At 36.4% G+C, this 17,477-nt stretch overlaps 1 long non-coding RNA gene across 1 annotated transcript in view; it reads left to right on the top strand.

Annotated features, from left to right (window-relative positions):
* The first annotated feature begins 10,084 nt into the window (after positions 1-10,084).
* LOC115272028 overlaps positions 10,085-17,477 on the top strand; it is a 29,200-nt gene continuing 21,807 nt past the window's right edge. Inside the window, exon 1 of the long non-coding RNA XR_003900208.1 lies at positions 10,085-10,137. This is a non-coding gene — a long non-coding RNA (uncharacterized LOC115272028). The remainder of the gene's footprint in view (positions 10,138-17,477) is intronic.

Genomic DNA, 17,477 nt, shown 5'->3' with positions numbered 1-17,477 from the left:
TCCAGTGTCTTCACATTCCTCTAATATCTTTGTCTCTAAATCAGCTGCATCCACTGTTTTTATCCCAGAGTCTTTAATGTGGTGGTAAGAAGTAGGGGATAGGGAGTGTCCCATCATCTTTTGATTAAATTTCAGTCTTTTATAGGTTGTATGCTTAGGATATGACTTTCACAAGTATATCTTGGCTTTTGTTTCCTTTCCCACCTGAGGTGAGACAGGAAGCCTAGAGGGGCCACCATGTTGGTAAATCGCCCTTACTTTTAGGTGAACTAATGTATGTATGTATTTATTTATTGGAGAGCAAGCCTTCATAATGGAAAACAATCTGGACATATTTTTAAATGGCTACTTTACTTCTTTCTACCAGAGCCCGAGGGGATCTTTCCCACCTCTTCTCACCCATGAAAATTTTATGGGCTCCTGGAGGCATAACTCACACAAAACTAGAGCCTTCGAGATGTTTTTGCTCTTGAGCCAGTCCACATTAAGCCTTTGGTTGTTCATGAATATTACCATTTCAGTGTTTCCATCTATGTCTGGATCCAGTGATTTCTGCTCCAGTTAAGCTGGTCAGATCTGTGATTCTCTGATCTGGGGCACATAAGAAATATACCTGCTCCCTCTGAATTCTGGGAGACTATTTGCCAAGTGACCTCAACTCTCTGATGGGTTTAAGAAAAATCTTGGCTTTGTTTGTTTAGTTTTTTTCTTTTTGTAAAAATGGGACTGATGCCTCTCAAGCTCTTTAGATGAATGATCTGAAACCAGAAATACTGACAAGAGATTCATTAAATAACCATCATATTTGGGGTGGAAGAACAGCATAGACAATATTTATCTTATTCATGATTATAATTTCACTTTAAAGTTATATATTTTCATGCAATCATATCAATATAGTAGAGTGATTTTGTAGAGCCCACATAACCAAATCAGTTAAATTAATCCCCAAATCTCAAATGCTAGCATTCTGATACTGCTCAAAAGTTCTAGCTTTATTCAATGGATCTTCCAAATTAAGAGCTTCATTTGATAGTTTATACTACATGCATACACATAAAGCCTCCAAAATATTTAAAATAACACACTCTGTATTCTGTATTTATTCCAGGGTTTCTATAACCCATCTTTGTTTCTGTTGTTACACAACAGAGAACAATAACCTGGCCTGTCATGAAGAACAGCTAAGTAACCTTGCTGCCAAATACTCCACAGATAAAAGTGGCTAAGGACAGCTTTTGACAAAATAAGTTGTAACTTCCAACCAATACATAATACACGCTCTGTGCTGAATAAATACCTATGTTCTTATTCCTACTTATACTCCATTCACTTAGCAACTTTTTAATCACCTATCTGAATTCATTAGAGATTTAATTGAATGTTCCATTCTTAAATTGTAAGGAGTAACCTAACCTCAAATGCAGGTTGAGTAGAAAAGTGCTTACCCAGACTAAATTTTGCAACTGTTTTGCAGAGTGTTGCCCTCATAGTCAGACTCTAATAATTCACCCTGCACTTGATCTTCTCTCTCATCCAAGGCAATTGCCCATTTGTTCCCATACTTTTTGATGTAAGATAACACAAATGGTATTTCTTAACAGTATACATTACTATATAGTCTGTGTCATATTGCATCACATGTACAGTGCACTTATCTAGACAGATGAGTAAAATATACACTGTGGCCTTGTCTAGGGCCTGTAGTTTACTTTTCATTCCGACACCCAAAAAAGAAATGAGTGCAGTTTGCTTTTTTATCATGTTGAGTTTGAGTGTGCTGAGAAAGATTCCTTCAACCTGAAGATAATAGGGGGCTAGACTCCCACACTACATTTTGGTTTTCACATTTGTTGATAGGACACATACGCGAGTGCCCAAAGTGACAGAACAGACTCATTTATGGAATTATTCTTATTTTAAAATTTATGGTCTAATAGCAAGCAGTGTTTTAACAAATTTTGACATGAATATTTTGGAGGGATAGGTGATACTTAACACCGATCTTCATGCCAAGATTAGGAAAAGGTTTTTTTAATGTTAGTTTACTTATTATGAGAGAGAGAGGCAGGCAGAGGGGCAGAGAGAGAGGGAGAGAGAGAGAATCTCAAGCAGCCCCTGTGCTGTCAACAGAGAGCCCAAGGTGAGGCTCAAACTTACAAACTGTGGGATTATGACCTGAGCAGAAAGAAGAGTCCAAAATCAAGAGTCTGACATTTAGCCAACTGAGCCACCCAAGATCCCAGGATTAGGGAAAGTTTTGATCAGGATGACCTAGAAGAACACCACTCTTCATCTTCCTTGCTGCCTATGGTAGGGTGCATTGGATTTAGTACTTAGTTACTTGCTATATTTAGCCAACTCTGAAACCTATCTGTAATTATTTTGGCACATAAGCCTTATGTCCTTGGTCAAAAGATAGAATGCTCTTTTAGGATATATGTACAGAATGCTTTCCCCATTTTACTGATCTTATTAATAAGAACTTAACTCTGGAAAACTTGTTTTGGTGATTGTACAATTCAAAAATAAAAGGTTTCATAGAAGAAGATAAGATAATCTGCAGGTGAACAACTCTGATGTTTCGTTGCATAGCACAAAAAACATCAAGGCAGCTGCTTGATAATATTTGTGAATTGTTCAGAAAACGTTAAGTCATGACTATATATAACATGCCAGGATGTATTTATTACTCTTACCTTTTTAAAGTCTCCCTTTTGCTAAAGGAAGGTGAACCCTGGGAATTGTTTTTCTTTGACTTACTTTCCAGCAGTATTCTACCTGGATTTTGTTAATAAGAGGCATTTGGCATTTATGCAAGATGTGAAGATGAAAGACAAAGGGAAGCTGTTAAGCTCTGATTTTTACATGGTAACTGATTTGATGAATGGATCTTACTCTGCAATCCACAGCATCACATAGGTTGTGTGAAATGAGAAAGAGTAGGTTCCTCTTCCTGGGTATTTACATTGAAAATAATGCATTTTCAGGGGTGTCCATGTGGCTCAGTTGGTTAAACCTGACTTTGGCTCAGGTCATGATATGGTTTGTGAGTTTGAGCTCTGCATTGGTCTCTGTGCTGACAGCTCAGAGTCTGGAGCCTGCTTAGGATTCTGAATATCCCTCTCTCCTTGCCCCTTCCCGCCTCGTTCTCTCTCTCTCTCAAAAATAAACAAACATTAAAAAAGAATGCATTTTCAGAAATTGTGATCTTATGTTCTGAATAGATGGGTACATTTGTTCATTGTAGGATGAAACTAGTGAAGGAAGGAAGCTCTAGAATTGCCAGAGGTAGTCAGAATCTTCCAAATGCCTGAGAGAATCTGGCTCTCTACCTTGAGCTGAAGCTCTCCCAAGAAACAAAACTGCAGCTGGAATCATGACTGGGGATGACTCCCAACTACTGTTCATGATCAAGAATTAATTGACTTTAGTTTCTGGTACCAGAAACGGTAAAGCGATAGTGACAACGCTTTTGTTTGAGCTGCCATTTGAACCTGTGATACTAAAGTGGATCTAAATATGCCTTGAAATATGTCACTTTGGAATGTGAATTATTTTGAGCTGATGGCAACTGAGAATTAACAGACTCAGAAAGCAGTCTTCTTGGAGCTTCTCTTATCTGATGAGAAGCAGAAATTTCTGAGGAATGAAGACTGCCATAAATTCCCCTCTCCAGGGGACTTTTATGGTCATGGAGAAGACAGAAAACAGCGAAATGATTCTGCACAAACAAAGCTTCCTAAGGTCACCCTTATTTTACGTTAGTTTCACCATATACATAACTTCCCACAAGTTAGTGTCCCAGGAGCCCCCAAAGCCCCTTTCCTTTGTCTAGTCACTTCTCCAGAATGTGTTGTCCTTTGTTGACATGGTATGTGAGCTCTCAGGTCTGACTCCCTCTTTGGATTTTCACTTCTTTTCTGTGAAATCCCCATGCATAAAAAAACATTAACATCAATGAAATATGAATGCCTTTTATTCTGTTAATCTGTCTTTTGTCCATGTATTTCATAGGCTCTGGTCATTCAAGTTAACAGGGTGGAGGAGAGGTTTTCCTTCCATATATTACCTCCATAGAAAGAAATGAGTAATATTATTTTTCCTCTTTGCAAGATGAAAAATTATAAGATGAGACAAAATGACATTACAAGATTTTTGATGAGTTAGAAATAAAAATATTCATGAAATATTAAAAAAACTTACTTTCTAAATCCTTAATTGATTCAAGAATCCAGTCTTCCATAATTCTTCCATATAATCTTATTTCTGAATTTTTATGAAATGGGATAAAATAAAAGCATGGATGCCCCAATTCAAAGCAGGCTATGAAAGAATAGCAGAGGGAAACACTATTGGAAATATTTTTGTGCCAATTCAGACCAGATTTGAAAATTTAACTTTGATACTCACTATTTAATGTGTCTCATTTTCCCTTATTTTGTTGTTTTCCTGGGAAAACATAATTTCAAAAAGATTTGCCTCTATCATAGTCAGTTACAATAACCAATCAACTTTGAAAATAAAATCAACCCAAACTTGCATAATAGCTGAGTGAATTTTCTCCCTTAGGATATATATCTAAAGTGCTTTATGATTATTGCCATCTAACAGGTAGAAGTAAGCATTGTCTGGCCAAAATTTCAAGAATTTTTTTTACCTTTTTGCAAATTCTAATCTGAAGTTTCAGCTTTTCTCTTTTTCCTCACATCCAAAACAAAGCAAAAGCAAAAACACCCATAACAATGCTAAAACACAGCAGTGGTTCAATAAATACTTAATTGTTTATCATTAGTATAAAATTTATATTATTTTAATGCTGATGTTGTATCTTTGTTTTTATTTTTTTTGCAACTGCCTTTAATGCTTTGTTATACTAGTTACTCAAACATTGATTTTGAATTGGAATAAATATGATTTCTTTAGTTAAACACATCCTAATATATTACTTAAGAAAAATTTAATACATATGTACATATCCTTTTTGTGAGTTTGAAGTTTTATATCTCTTCTTCTTTCTTCATTGGAATGTACTGCTGTGTTCATCAGAACACGTGCTGAGGGGCGCCCGGGTGGCTCAGTCAGTTGAGCGTCAACTCTTGATCTCAGCTCAGGTGATAATCTCATGGTTGTGAGACTGAGCCCTGCGTTGGGCTCTGCGCCGAGAGTGAAGCCTGCTTACGATTATCTCTCTCCTTCTCTTTCTGCCCCTTCCCTGCTCTCTCTCCCTTTTTCTTTCAAAACAATAAATAAACATTAACAAAAAGAACAGCTGCTGATTTTTAAAGGGAAAGTCCCTTTGTATGTATATTATTGGCTGAGAAAGATTTTATTCAAAATAGGAATAACTAAGTGCAAATTGAAAAAAATAGTAACACACACCTCCAGATGATCTCAGGCATTTAAGAAAATACATTACAATTGCTTCACTCTACTTATGTCAAGTCTGGATGAGATAATTGTGAAGAATTTGATCTGGAGTCTGTTCAAGAAAAAAATCTCTGATTTCAAACAATTTCCTATTCTTTTTATTTTTCAGGATAGATACCTAGAATATATGGCCTTTTGTTTTCCAACTATGGCCTTTGGCTGCTCAAGGATACTTGGTTTGGGGAAATAGAGAGCTAAACTGCTTTGGCTAGAAAAGTAATAGCTTGAAGTTGGCATCTACAAAAAGTGATGGAAAGGTACAGAGAAGAATGTAGAAAACAAGAAACCAAGAGCAACATGGCCACATAGAATCCCCATAATAGTTAATGGTCAGCGAGTTTGAAAATAGTGAACTCTGAGGTCAGGGGCTATGACTTAATTATCTCTTTATCTCTAGCTCCTAACCAAGTGTTGGCCTTTGTCTAGGACCTAAGTAAATGTTGAAATGAGCCAACCAAATTAGCTTATTCCATTTATACAATGGTTTTATTAGTTCGGTAATACTTCCTATTTACACATAATGATATCAAGGCTCAAAGATTTAATAACAGAGGCAGGACTGCGAGATTTTGGGATTTAAATGTAGTCTCCAGAAATCTGAAACTCATAGTATATTTCCACTATACCAAGATGTTTTCAAAAGATGTCTTTAGTCATACGAAAAAGTTGAAAAAGGAACAGTTCTGCTGGGAAAAATTTTACTTCTACCTTTTTAGATTCTTTGGCTGATCTAACAATTAAATTGGCATGAAGCAGATCAACAGGAGGAAAACAAAAGTTTAGTAACATGTATACTTCCTTATACATGAAAGAGACCTAGGAAATGAGTAACACCTCAAACTGATGAAAGTTATCACCTTACATACCTACATACTTAAATTTGTCAGCTGACAAAAGACACTGGAAGTGGGGTGTTAGTTATGGGAGGTTCCCAGGAAACGCACAGTCAACAAGGGTCAAGTTGTTGCACAGATCTATGTTCTCCATAGATACATTTCTAGACATTGAGTCATTCCTTCTTCCAGGTATAGTGTGGGAGACACCCTTACTTACAAGTGGAGATTTCTCTTATAAATGTAAATTTTTTTAACAAAAGTGACTTCTACTTAGTTTTTGGAGCTTCTCTTGTGTTTGCAGTTTCTTAAAAATAACCAGCTTATTTTTAAGCTCGCTGGCACTTAGCTGGCTCAGTAGGTAGAACATGCAACTCTTTATGTCAGGGTTATGAGTTCAAGCCCCATGTTGGATGTAGAGCTCACTTAAAAAAGACAATAACCAGTTTTAAAATAATCAATATAACAAAGAGCCATAATGTGGGGTGGAATATGTTTCTGTCCTTCAGTTCCATGTTTACAGATTTCCAGGAAATCTTGTACAGAGTGTTGTCCCTCTTGAAATTTCATAAGGAGTATTAAAATATTAACATCTCTGATAAAACTTATTTATTTATGTAAAAAGACACTTTATTCTGATTATGATTAGACTATTACATTTAACAATTAATAGCATGGGTGCAAAAATAAATCTATATTAAAACTCTTTGTTGGAATGCTTTATACTTTCCACAGAACAGAGACTAAAATACCCTATTATATATTTAGTCACTAATACAGTCCTCGATTTTTTTTTTTTTTTGCCTACACATATGAGTATTAAGACATGTCTTCTTTATAGCAGCTAGGCCCTGTCACCACTGAGCATGACTGAGCCCACCGATCTGTTGGGATTTGTAGTTTCCCCGTCACTTCTCTGGCTCACTTCTCCTGCTAAGTTTTGTTTCCTGGCAGTAATTAAAACCTTCGGTTTCTGACATAGCTATTACCACTGTTGGAACCACCATAGCCACCTTGGTTTTGTGGCTTGGCAAAGTATTGGCTTCTGCCACCCTAGGGGCCAGAACTTCTGCTTCCAAAATTTTTTCCTTTCATGGGTCCAAAATTTAAAGAGTGATTGTTGTCCTTGCCAAAGTCATTATAGCCTCTGCCACCTCCATAGTTGCTTCCACCATCACCAAATCCAGTATAGCCATCCCCACTGCCACCATATCCTCCACCACCTCAACTGTCATCAAAGCACTCACTCTGTGTAGTTTCCTCCATGACCAAAGTTGTCATTCCCACCAGAACCACCTCCATGACCACCACCCAAGTTTCCAGAACCACTTAGACCTCTTTGGCTGGATGAAACATCTATCATCTCCTACTTACTCCACAGCTGTGGTCATCCACAGCGTGGTATTTTTGAATGACAATCTTGTCTATGCGTTATAGACATCAAATGGTACAAAAGCAAAGCCTGTGTTCTTGCTACTGCCTTAGTCAGTTATGATTTCAACAGCATCAGTTTTCCCATGCTGTTCAAAATAACTTCTTAGATGGTGTTCTTCAGTGTCTTCTAAATGCCACCAACAAAAATCTTTTTCACAGTTAAGTGGACACTGGGTCTTTGAAAGTCTTTTCTTGAGACAGCCCTCTTTGGTTCCATAGCGCTTCTTGGTGGCCTGGCATTCATGGCTGCATCCATCTTCTCCCCACAGTGGCTAACCTGACAAATCCAAAGCCTCTGGGGCACTTTGTGTTTAGATCTCCCATTACCACACAGTCTGTGCGTGTTCCTCATCGATCAAAACGGCTCCTCAGACTCTCATCGCTTTGTTCAAAGCTCAAATCTCCAATGAAAAACTTCTGCAGCTGTTTGGGCTTTGGGCTCTGTGTGACTCTGACTCAGACATGACAGCAGCGGGAAGGGAGGCTTCAAGGATGCGTCCAAAGTAGCGCCCATAGGCAGAAAGCTCTGCTAAAACTTGTAGTTAAGCAGTTGCTCAAAACTCTGTTTCTGCCACTGTTTATCAAAGGTGATTTATTACAGTTTTTATGTATTTTTAGATGGCTTATGTTTTGAAAGGCAGGAGGAAAATGGCAGGAGATGTTTACTATCCATAAAGTAAAAGAAATTATATTACTGGCGAAAACCATGATGAAATATCATAGTATTGGCATTCTGAAAGAAAATAAGCTATTGAGAGAATATGAACTGATAGACAACAATGAAGGGGCACCTGGGTGGCTGCGTTGGTTAAGCCTCTGACTTCGGCTCAGTTCATGATCTCACAGTTCGTCAGTTAGAGCCCTGCATCTGGCTCTATGCTGACAGCTCAGAGCCTGAAACCTGCTTCAGATGCTGGGTCTCCCACTCTCTCTGCCTTTCCTCACCTCAAAAATAAATAAACATTTTAAATAAATAAAAAAAATAAATTTACAAACTTCTGTATTTGGAATCATTAATAGCTGCTTCTGTATTTGTATCATTAATAGCTGCTTCCAGTCTTTATGTGGTCAACCTGAAAATAAAGAGCCACACTGAGAGGTAAATGAGTGTTTATTTGCAGTTAAAGCATTGAAATTCGGGGAGTTCAGGTTCAGGTGATTTTCCAAATAGTGTTCCTGCTTCTCTGGTGAAGGCAAGGGTGTTTTATGAGCTAAAGGAAGCGGGGGAAGGGAGAGGACAATTACATAAGTTGAAGAAAAGAAAAAAAAAGCTTTTATCTGGATGTTAACAAGTTAACTCTGGGCTAGACATTGACTACTGATTTTATTTTTAGAAACTCCACAACTCTCAGTCTTGTGATCAGAATGTCTATTCTCTCCTACTGACTTCTTAAGCAATTGCTCAAAACAATTGCCATTTTTCTTAGTCCAAAGGCTTTGACCCAGTTCAAACAACAGTGAGTAAGGCGGTTTCTCCACAGTGGCTGCTCCAATTCCATTTTAGAATGGCTCCAGTCATGTCAACCTTTCCCAACTTCAAGTTCAAAGAGATTAAGCTGTAGATGAAGTTAGAAATACTGCAGTCTTTAAAGGAGGTGGGTGGAGGCAAATTAGTTCATTCCTAAGTACATTGGTGAGCTGTAGAAATTGTACCTTATAAATGGTTAGTTATCTGTGAGATGCTAACCTAAAATACTCTCTTTTATAAATAAGGTGTTTGACAATCATAGGCATATATCCCATTTATTGATAGGCTTGTAAGAAAGAAATAAGTAATATATACTTGTAATGAAGTGTTAACATAGTTCACAATGTTAACACCAAAGTACTGATGCTTTGTTCCAAATTCTCATTCTCCTATTTGGAATCCTTATTTAGAATAAGGCAAGCCATATTAATAAAGATAGGCAGATCAGACAAAACTTGTATTAAGTTTCTGGCATTTTCATTATACCATATCATATTTTCCCACAGAAACCCTATCATATTTATAAAACGTCCTAAGTTAGAAAGAAAAAAAAAATCTAGCTCACTTTGCCTTCAGGAGAGGTACATAATGCACACAAATACGTACATTAAACGTTTAATAAGTTCACAGTTATGCTCTTGCAGGATTTGGACAGTAAACAAGGGAAATTAATAAGCAAATATTCATTGAGCAGCTCTTACTTTTTAGGTTGACATATTTACTTTGGGGATGCAAAATGTCCCACTTAAAACATACCAAAGAGGTTTGGTTGCAGAAACAGTATCTGACCATGTTAAAAATTCTATCCATTATTGATAGATGAAACATGAAAATAGCACATTATGTAGTATTATGACAACATAAGCATGCATAGAATAATTACCAAGGAATTCAGAATAGTGAGCTAGGACTGTGGGTTGAATACCTGGAGAAAACCTTAAATCAGAGTGGAGCTTAACTTGGATTTCAAAGGTGAGAGTATTTCTTTTTAATGGGACATATGGGCAGGGACCAGTGTGTAAGACGGAAGCTTTCAGAGATACATGAGTGAATGTGGCATGTTGGAGTAGTGACAGAGGTGGTGCAGATTCCTGCTGGCTTGATGGGAGAGAAAGACACAGAGGCAGAAACAGATTATAAGTATAAATTCTAGAAGCTCTTCTCGAGGAAGTTAAATGAGAGACAGGGAAATTCCATTAGGATATGAATTTTAGCCATTGAACATTTTTTTAAATTAAGGAATAAGGCCCATTTTATTAAGAAATTCTCTATAGGCTAGATTAGGGTTTGTTGAGCAGTAGACAATAGATAGATTTGAGAAGCTATTTGGAAATTCTGTCGATCTAATGGGATCTTGGTGTAAGAAAATACTATTGTGTACAGGCTGGTTGGGCATGAAAAGGAACAGATGTGTGAAAACTTCCAAGAGAAATTCTGCAGGGCTAACAAATAACTAGCATCAGTAAAATAGCAAATTTACTGAATGTAAGAGCAATAATAAATAATGAACTTCATTTCTCCTTATGTTATCCAATGAAAAATTTTACCTAGTATAGCAATGACAAAAGAATTTTAAAGTACCAAAGATTATATCTGAATGCTATTAGAAGCACATGACATTACTCAACAAAAACTCTATTTTGCATAGCAGAACAATAAGTACCTATGAATATATAGGACAAAGGTATATAAAGCTTTATGGAGAAAATTGGAAAGCTTCAATGAAAGATGAAAAATAAGGGGCACCTGGGTGGCTCAGTTGGTTCAGCGTTCAACTACAGCTCAGATCATGATCTTGTAGTTCGTGAGTTTGAGCCCCACATTGGGCCCAATGCTGTCAGTGTAGAACCTGCTTCAGATCTTCTGTTCTCTTCTCTCCTCCTCCTTTGCTTACGCACGCTCTCTCTCTCTCTCTCTCTCTCTCAAAAAAAAAAAAATACAAACATTAAAAAAAGAAAGACTGTAAATAAGATTGAAATTGACTAGAGAGACATAAAATGCTCATTAGGTGTCATTACATTGTCAATTTTTCTGAAAAAATTAGATCAGCTCTGTGTAATTCCAACCAGAATGTGAATTATATATATATGTATATATATTTTTTTCAGTTTGAAAAGATGAATTTAAAATGTATATGTAACAGTGAGTACAGGGACCATTTGTGGTTGGTGTGTATGCATATGTGTGTACTTGTATCAATTAAGGCCAGATGATTTTGGTTAAATGATTAGAAAAGTGAAAAACAGAACAGAAAAAAACCCCAAATCTGATTCATGGGACACATACAAATGACATGATATTGCAGATCAAGAGCGATTGGGCAGACTATTCAAGAATAACACTCAGAAAAAAAAGACTAGCATTCTAAAAATATTATTTAATGAGGGGGCATCTGCGTGGCTCAGTCAAAACATCTGACTTTGGTTCAGGTCATAATCTCATGGTTCATGGTTTGAGCCCTGTGTCAGGCTCTGTGCTGACAGCTCAGAGCCTGGAGCCTGCTTCAGATTCTGTGTCTCCCTGTTTCTCTCTGTCCCTCTCCTATTCATGCTCTGTCTCTCTCTCTCTTTCTCTCTCAGAAATAAATAAATATTAAAATTCTATTAAAAAGAATTATTTAATGAAATCTTTACTTCATACAAGTCACAAAAATAAATTTCAGATAGGTTAAAGACAACTGTAAAGAGCAGAATTTAAAATTTCTATCAGAAAATTAATCTTGGCCTAGTGAAGCATTCTCTAAACCATATAAAGAAGCATAACAAATTAAGAGAATCTCTGAAAAGTTAATATCAAAGTAGAAGTTCTTTTCATTCAACCAAAAAACTATTAGAACTAACCAATGAGTTCAGTAAAGTTGAAGGGTACAAAATTAATGTACAGAAATCACTTGCATGAACTAGCAGAAAGAGAAATTAAATAAACAACCACTTTTACAATTGAATCAAAAAGAATATGATGCCTAGAAATAAATTTTAGCAAGGAGGTGAAGGACTTGTACCCTGTTACCGTTAAGACATTCATGAAAGAAATTGAAGGAGACACAGAAAATTGAAAGATATAACATGCTCACAAATTGGAATAACTAATATTGTTAAAATGTCTAATTTGACTCTACTATACCATCATTCTCCAATTATCATTTCTTATTTTTGTTTGATTATTTATTTGTATGTTATTTCTCTCTTCCTCTGGTCAGTAAGCTCTAACAAAGAATATGTCTATTTCATCTATGATTGAATGCCCAAATCAAAGCCTATGGATATCATTTCTAAATATATATTTTTTGAATAAGTGAATGAAGGCTGTGAACCAACCAATACTGGTGAGAAAACACAACTTTTCACCTTCATATGACAGGGAGGGCAAGGCCTTGCTAATTCCCTGAAGGCTGATATTTTTTCTCAGTGAGATAGATGAACCTTCGTATGATGGTGATCCAGGATCCATCAGTTTGAAAACTGGACCCCAGCCACGTCTGACCGCTTCCTTGCTTGCTGTATCGCTTGTGGACTGAGGTTAGAAGTTCATTCTATGGGATCATGCAGAAGCAATAGGATCACTCAGAGTGTTCTTCTGTCATGACTCCACCAGAATTGTTTCCACTCCTATACCTGCTTTTATAGTATAGGGTCAGAACATTGTATTCCACATTGCCTCACATTTGCTCTCTTTTTCAATTAATACATGTGCATTCTTAGCTCCCTGGCCCTCAGGCCAGGTCAGTCCATTAGCCGTGCCCCAAAGTGTGACAAGACATTAATTTGTATCTGCATTGGGGCCTCAGTGGCCAATGCAGTCCTGAGCGTCAAACCCATAATTTCCCTAAATGTAGCAAATTCACTTTTCAAATTAAAAAAAAGGAGACTATAATCCTGTCACTATATTTCACCCATCTATTTCACAGAGAAAAAGATCAACCTTAGGGAGTTGGTCGGGACTTGTTCTCACAGACACGGGGAAGTGAAAAGTTATCTCTTTGCTCCCAGCCATTGGTCAGTTCATCAGTTTGCTTACATTCCTCTATTCGCTTCCTTCACTTGCTACCCAAACTTGCACCATTTTATGGATTTATTGTGTTGTGCAAGGGAATAAAGGTACTACTAACTTAAGACTATTATGGTAAATAGCTCGTATGACTAGAAAGATCACATCATAAACTTTCAAACTCAAAATATACCTTGAACATAGTTATAGAATCCACAAACAACTATTTTAACTTTACTATCCTGTGGTGAGATCATTATATGTATTTATAAAATGAACCTCCAAAGATTTTAAAAATTAAAAAAATACTATCTCCTTCCTTCCTTCCTTCCTTCCTGCCTGCCTGCCTGCCTGCCTGCCTGCCTGCCTTCCTTCCTTCCTGCCTGCCTGCCTGCCTGCCTGCCTACCTTCCTTCCTGCCTGCCTGCCTGCCTGCCTTCCTTCCTTCCTTCCTTGCTGTCTTCCTTCCTTCCTTCCCTCCTTCCTTCTTCTTTCCTCAGCCAATGTTATAGAATAAAAATGGGCTTTCCAACCTGGAGAGAGATGAGGGGTCGTGAAGTTATTTGCTGTGCTATATTTAAATATTGAAAAATTGCTTGCACTTGCATCTGTATTTGATTATGCAAAAAATGTAATCCAAGCAACTTGTTTTTGTGATAAAGTCCAATTATTTGTTATTTTTAACATATTGCAATAGATATACAACATTTGATTAATTATCAAAATTTAATAATATTTTGACATTTTTGAAAACCAAATTTGAAACATTTTGGTTTGCATGCCATTCATTTAAGGTAAAACCAAGCAACAAAAAAAAACATTGCACCCAAAATATGCATTATTAAACAAAGCTGGGAATATAACAATTGCTCAATAACATTAATTGACTACCTTTCTAATAATGATCTCATTTTTCTTGATTTTGATTGCTAGTTTCTACATTACTAAAGTTTTATCTCAGGATATTATGACCACTTTATAGGTAAGGAAATGGAATTCTATGGAGGTAAACCCGTGTGCCTTGATCATACACAGTTAATTATAATTTGAGCTACTATTTAAAGCCAGATCTGTAAGCTTCAGAGTTTGCATTTATCCAATAGATTATGTAATAGTCAATCAATAGGTCTTTGTTTAATTTAAGTGAGTTTTGCTACCTGAGAATCAAAGTGCCAGATTAAAGGCTGAATGGGTTAAGGAAGTTAATTCAGAATCTGAGGGAATGGCAGAATGATTATAATGAAACTTAAATCTTGCAGAAAACACTAGTCCATGTTATCTGTGTAGATGAGACAGTGTGTGTGTGTGTCTTTATATTTGGTGGTGCCCAATATTCAGGGATTTTTTTCAATAAATATTATACAAGGCAATGATGAAAATTGTAAGTGGCAAGGCAAAAAGAATTTGGTGCTCCACAATTATAAAAGGCAAAGAAACCAAATTACTTTGAAATGAAAATACTTACGTCCTTTAAATCTGTTCTCCCAGTTCCCAAACAGACTAATAATTTGCTTGACTTCATTCTTTTATGCAACACTACTGATGAATTGATTGAAAATCATGTATAATACAGCAGGTGTTTCTTGTTTTTGTTTGGGGATCATACTCATAAGGAGGCAGTGAAACGCAGGACGGGGTGAGAATAATCAGAGAGTAACAGGTGGGGCTCTTTCTCTCAGAGCTGAGGGCTCTATTTTCACAAAGTCATTATAGTTGCATGAACCACATGCTGGGAAAACTAAAATCTGGGAATAAGCTAATATTAAAGTATGTATTTTACAATACCAAACTTGATGAAAGCAGTATATTCATTTCTTTTATTTCATTTACTTGAAATTTTCTCTGTTTGGGTTTCCAGCTTCAAAATCCCAGTTCATCTTAATCTTTCTGTGATAATCACATCACCTGATGCCAAAAAATGTATCCTTACCTTACCCCACAGCCTACAAACCAGTCTCTCATGCAAATGCATGTGTAGACACACACACACACACACACACACACACACACACTTGTGCATCATACAGAGGTGCACCCACACACCTACAAACACATACAAATAAGCATAACTCACGCATACACACACATGCTCACTCAGATAAGGAAAATCACCTTGATACAACTGTATTTTATAATTGTTTACTAGCTTTATATTCCAAAAGCATAAACTACTCTAGCAAATGACAAAAAGAGGCTGCAGAATAAAAATTTTCCAAATATTTTTCAGAATGTTTGTTTACCTTTTTTAGATGAAAATTTGACACACACACAGTAAAACAAATGAAGTCCAAATGTAGGTTTTATGAGTTATTATGAGGAAAACATTTGTCTAAACTTCATCAAGGTCAAGAAAGAGACTATCTTTAGAATCCTTTAAGCCTTGCTTCTTTCTTCTCCTTATAAGTAACAACACCTTTGAAATTTTGTTAGAGTTTTGATTCCTGTGAATGTCTGGTTAAAATGATAGTTTAAAATATTTGGGATGTTTTGTGAGTGTGCTCATAGAGTACGTATCCCTTTATGTATGTCTCCATCTTCCTCAGTTTTCTGTCAATATGGATCATCTGTTGTTGCAATGTTTTATTTTCATTAATAATATAGCCAACTATAACAAACTATATTCATCCTTCTGGTTTTGAGCAACTGGATATCCCCCTCCCCAATCTACTGAGAAATGACTGACATACATCACTGTATACGTTCATAACATGTTGGTTTACTTTACACATATTGTGAGATGATTCGGCCAACATTCAACACTTCATATGGATACAATTTAAAAGAAGGAAAGAATAAAAGAAAAAAGGAAAAAAAGTTTCACCTTATGTTGAGAACTCTTAGGATTTCCTCCTGAAAGACAATATTTTATAGAAAGGGATTATATAATTTAAAAATGAGATTTTATGAATAGGTAGATGCTCTTTGTATAATTTATGCATTTTCTCTCTTGACCTTATTATATGTCTTTGTTTGTGTAGATCTTCCTTGATTTATGATGGGGTTATGTTCTGATAAACCCATAAGTTAGAAATATCATGAGTCAGGGCGCCTGGGTGGCTCAGTGGGTTAAGCATCTGACTTCGGCTCAGGTCATGATCTCACAGTTCATGGGTTCAAGCCCCACATCAGGCTCTGTGCTGACAGCTCAGAGCCTGGAATCTGCTTCAGATTCTGTGTCTCCCTCTTCCTCTGCCCCTCCCCTGCTCATGCTCTGTCTCTCTGTGTCTCACAAAAATAAATAAAATGTTAAAAAAATTTTTTAAATATCATGAGTTAAAAATGCATTTAATACACCTAACTTATCAAACATCATAGATTCACTCAGCCTACCTTAAACGTGCTCATGATACTTACATTAGTCTACAGTTGGGCTAAGTATCTAATACAAAGCTGGTATTATAATAAAGTGATGCATATCTCATGTGACATATTAAATATTATACTGAAAGTGAAAAACGGAATGGTTGAATGGGTGCCCAGTCGCTACATGTGTCAGTTGTTCACCCTCGTGATGGTGTGGCTTTCTGGCCAGTGGCATCATTCAGATCATGAGAGAGCATCATACTACACGTCACTCACCTGGGAAGGGATCAAAATTCAAAATTTGAAGTATTTTTTAACTGATTGCATATCCCTTTCATACCATCATAAAGTCAAAAAATCATAAGTCAAACTATGATAAGTTAGGGATTATTTGTACCCTTTGTTTTTAATGACTAATTCAGGGAAAGTTTCAAATAATTTTGATACTAAATTTATTAAATAATTTAATTGAATGTTATTACTGGTGTTAGAAAAACAAAACTCCCTAATGTCAGAGGACCCTTTTACACAAAATGTTCACTGTAGTATATTTAGGTCGATTTACCAATGTCTTGAACATTTGTAAAACCCAATATGTAATGCATACTATGGTGCTGTAGGATTTATTTGGTTTGCTTTCAACATCAACGATATAATAAAAACTTTATAGTTTATTTACTGAAATCATGTATGTTGTAAAATTTGACAACTACAGCTGTCTAGGTCATTGGGATATTACAATTTGTTTAGATGCAGTTTGTTTACAGGGGCGCTTGGGTGGCTCAGTTGGTTAAGTGTACGACTTCAGCTCCGGCCATGATCTCAGGGTTTGTGGGTTCAAGCCCCACATCAGGCTCTGTACTGACATCTCAGAGCCTGGAGCCTGCTTTGGATTCTGTCTCCCTCTCTCTCTGCCCCTCCCCTGCTCACGCTCTGTCTCTCTCAATCTCTCAAAAATAAGTAAACATTAAAAAATGTTTACAGATTTATTTTGAGAGAGAGAGAGAAAGCAGTGAAGGGGCA

Source organism: Suricata suricatta, chromosome 2 (assembly GCF_006229205.1).
Source record: "Suricata suricatta isolate VVHF042 chromosome 2, meerkat_22Aug2017_6uvM2_HiC, whole genome shotgun sequence".
NCBI lineage: Eukaryota > Metazoa > Chordata > Mammalia > Carnivora > Herpestidae > Suricata > Suricata suricatta.
This window is presented reverse-complemented; position numbering and strand designations above follow the sequence as displayed.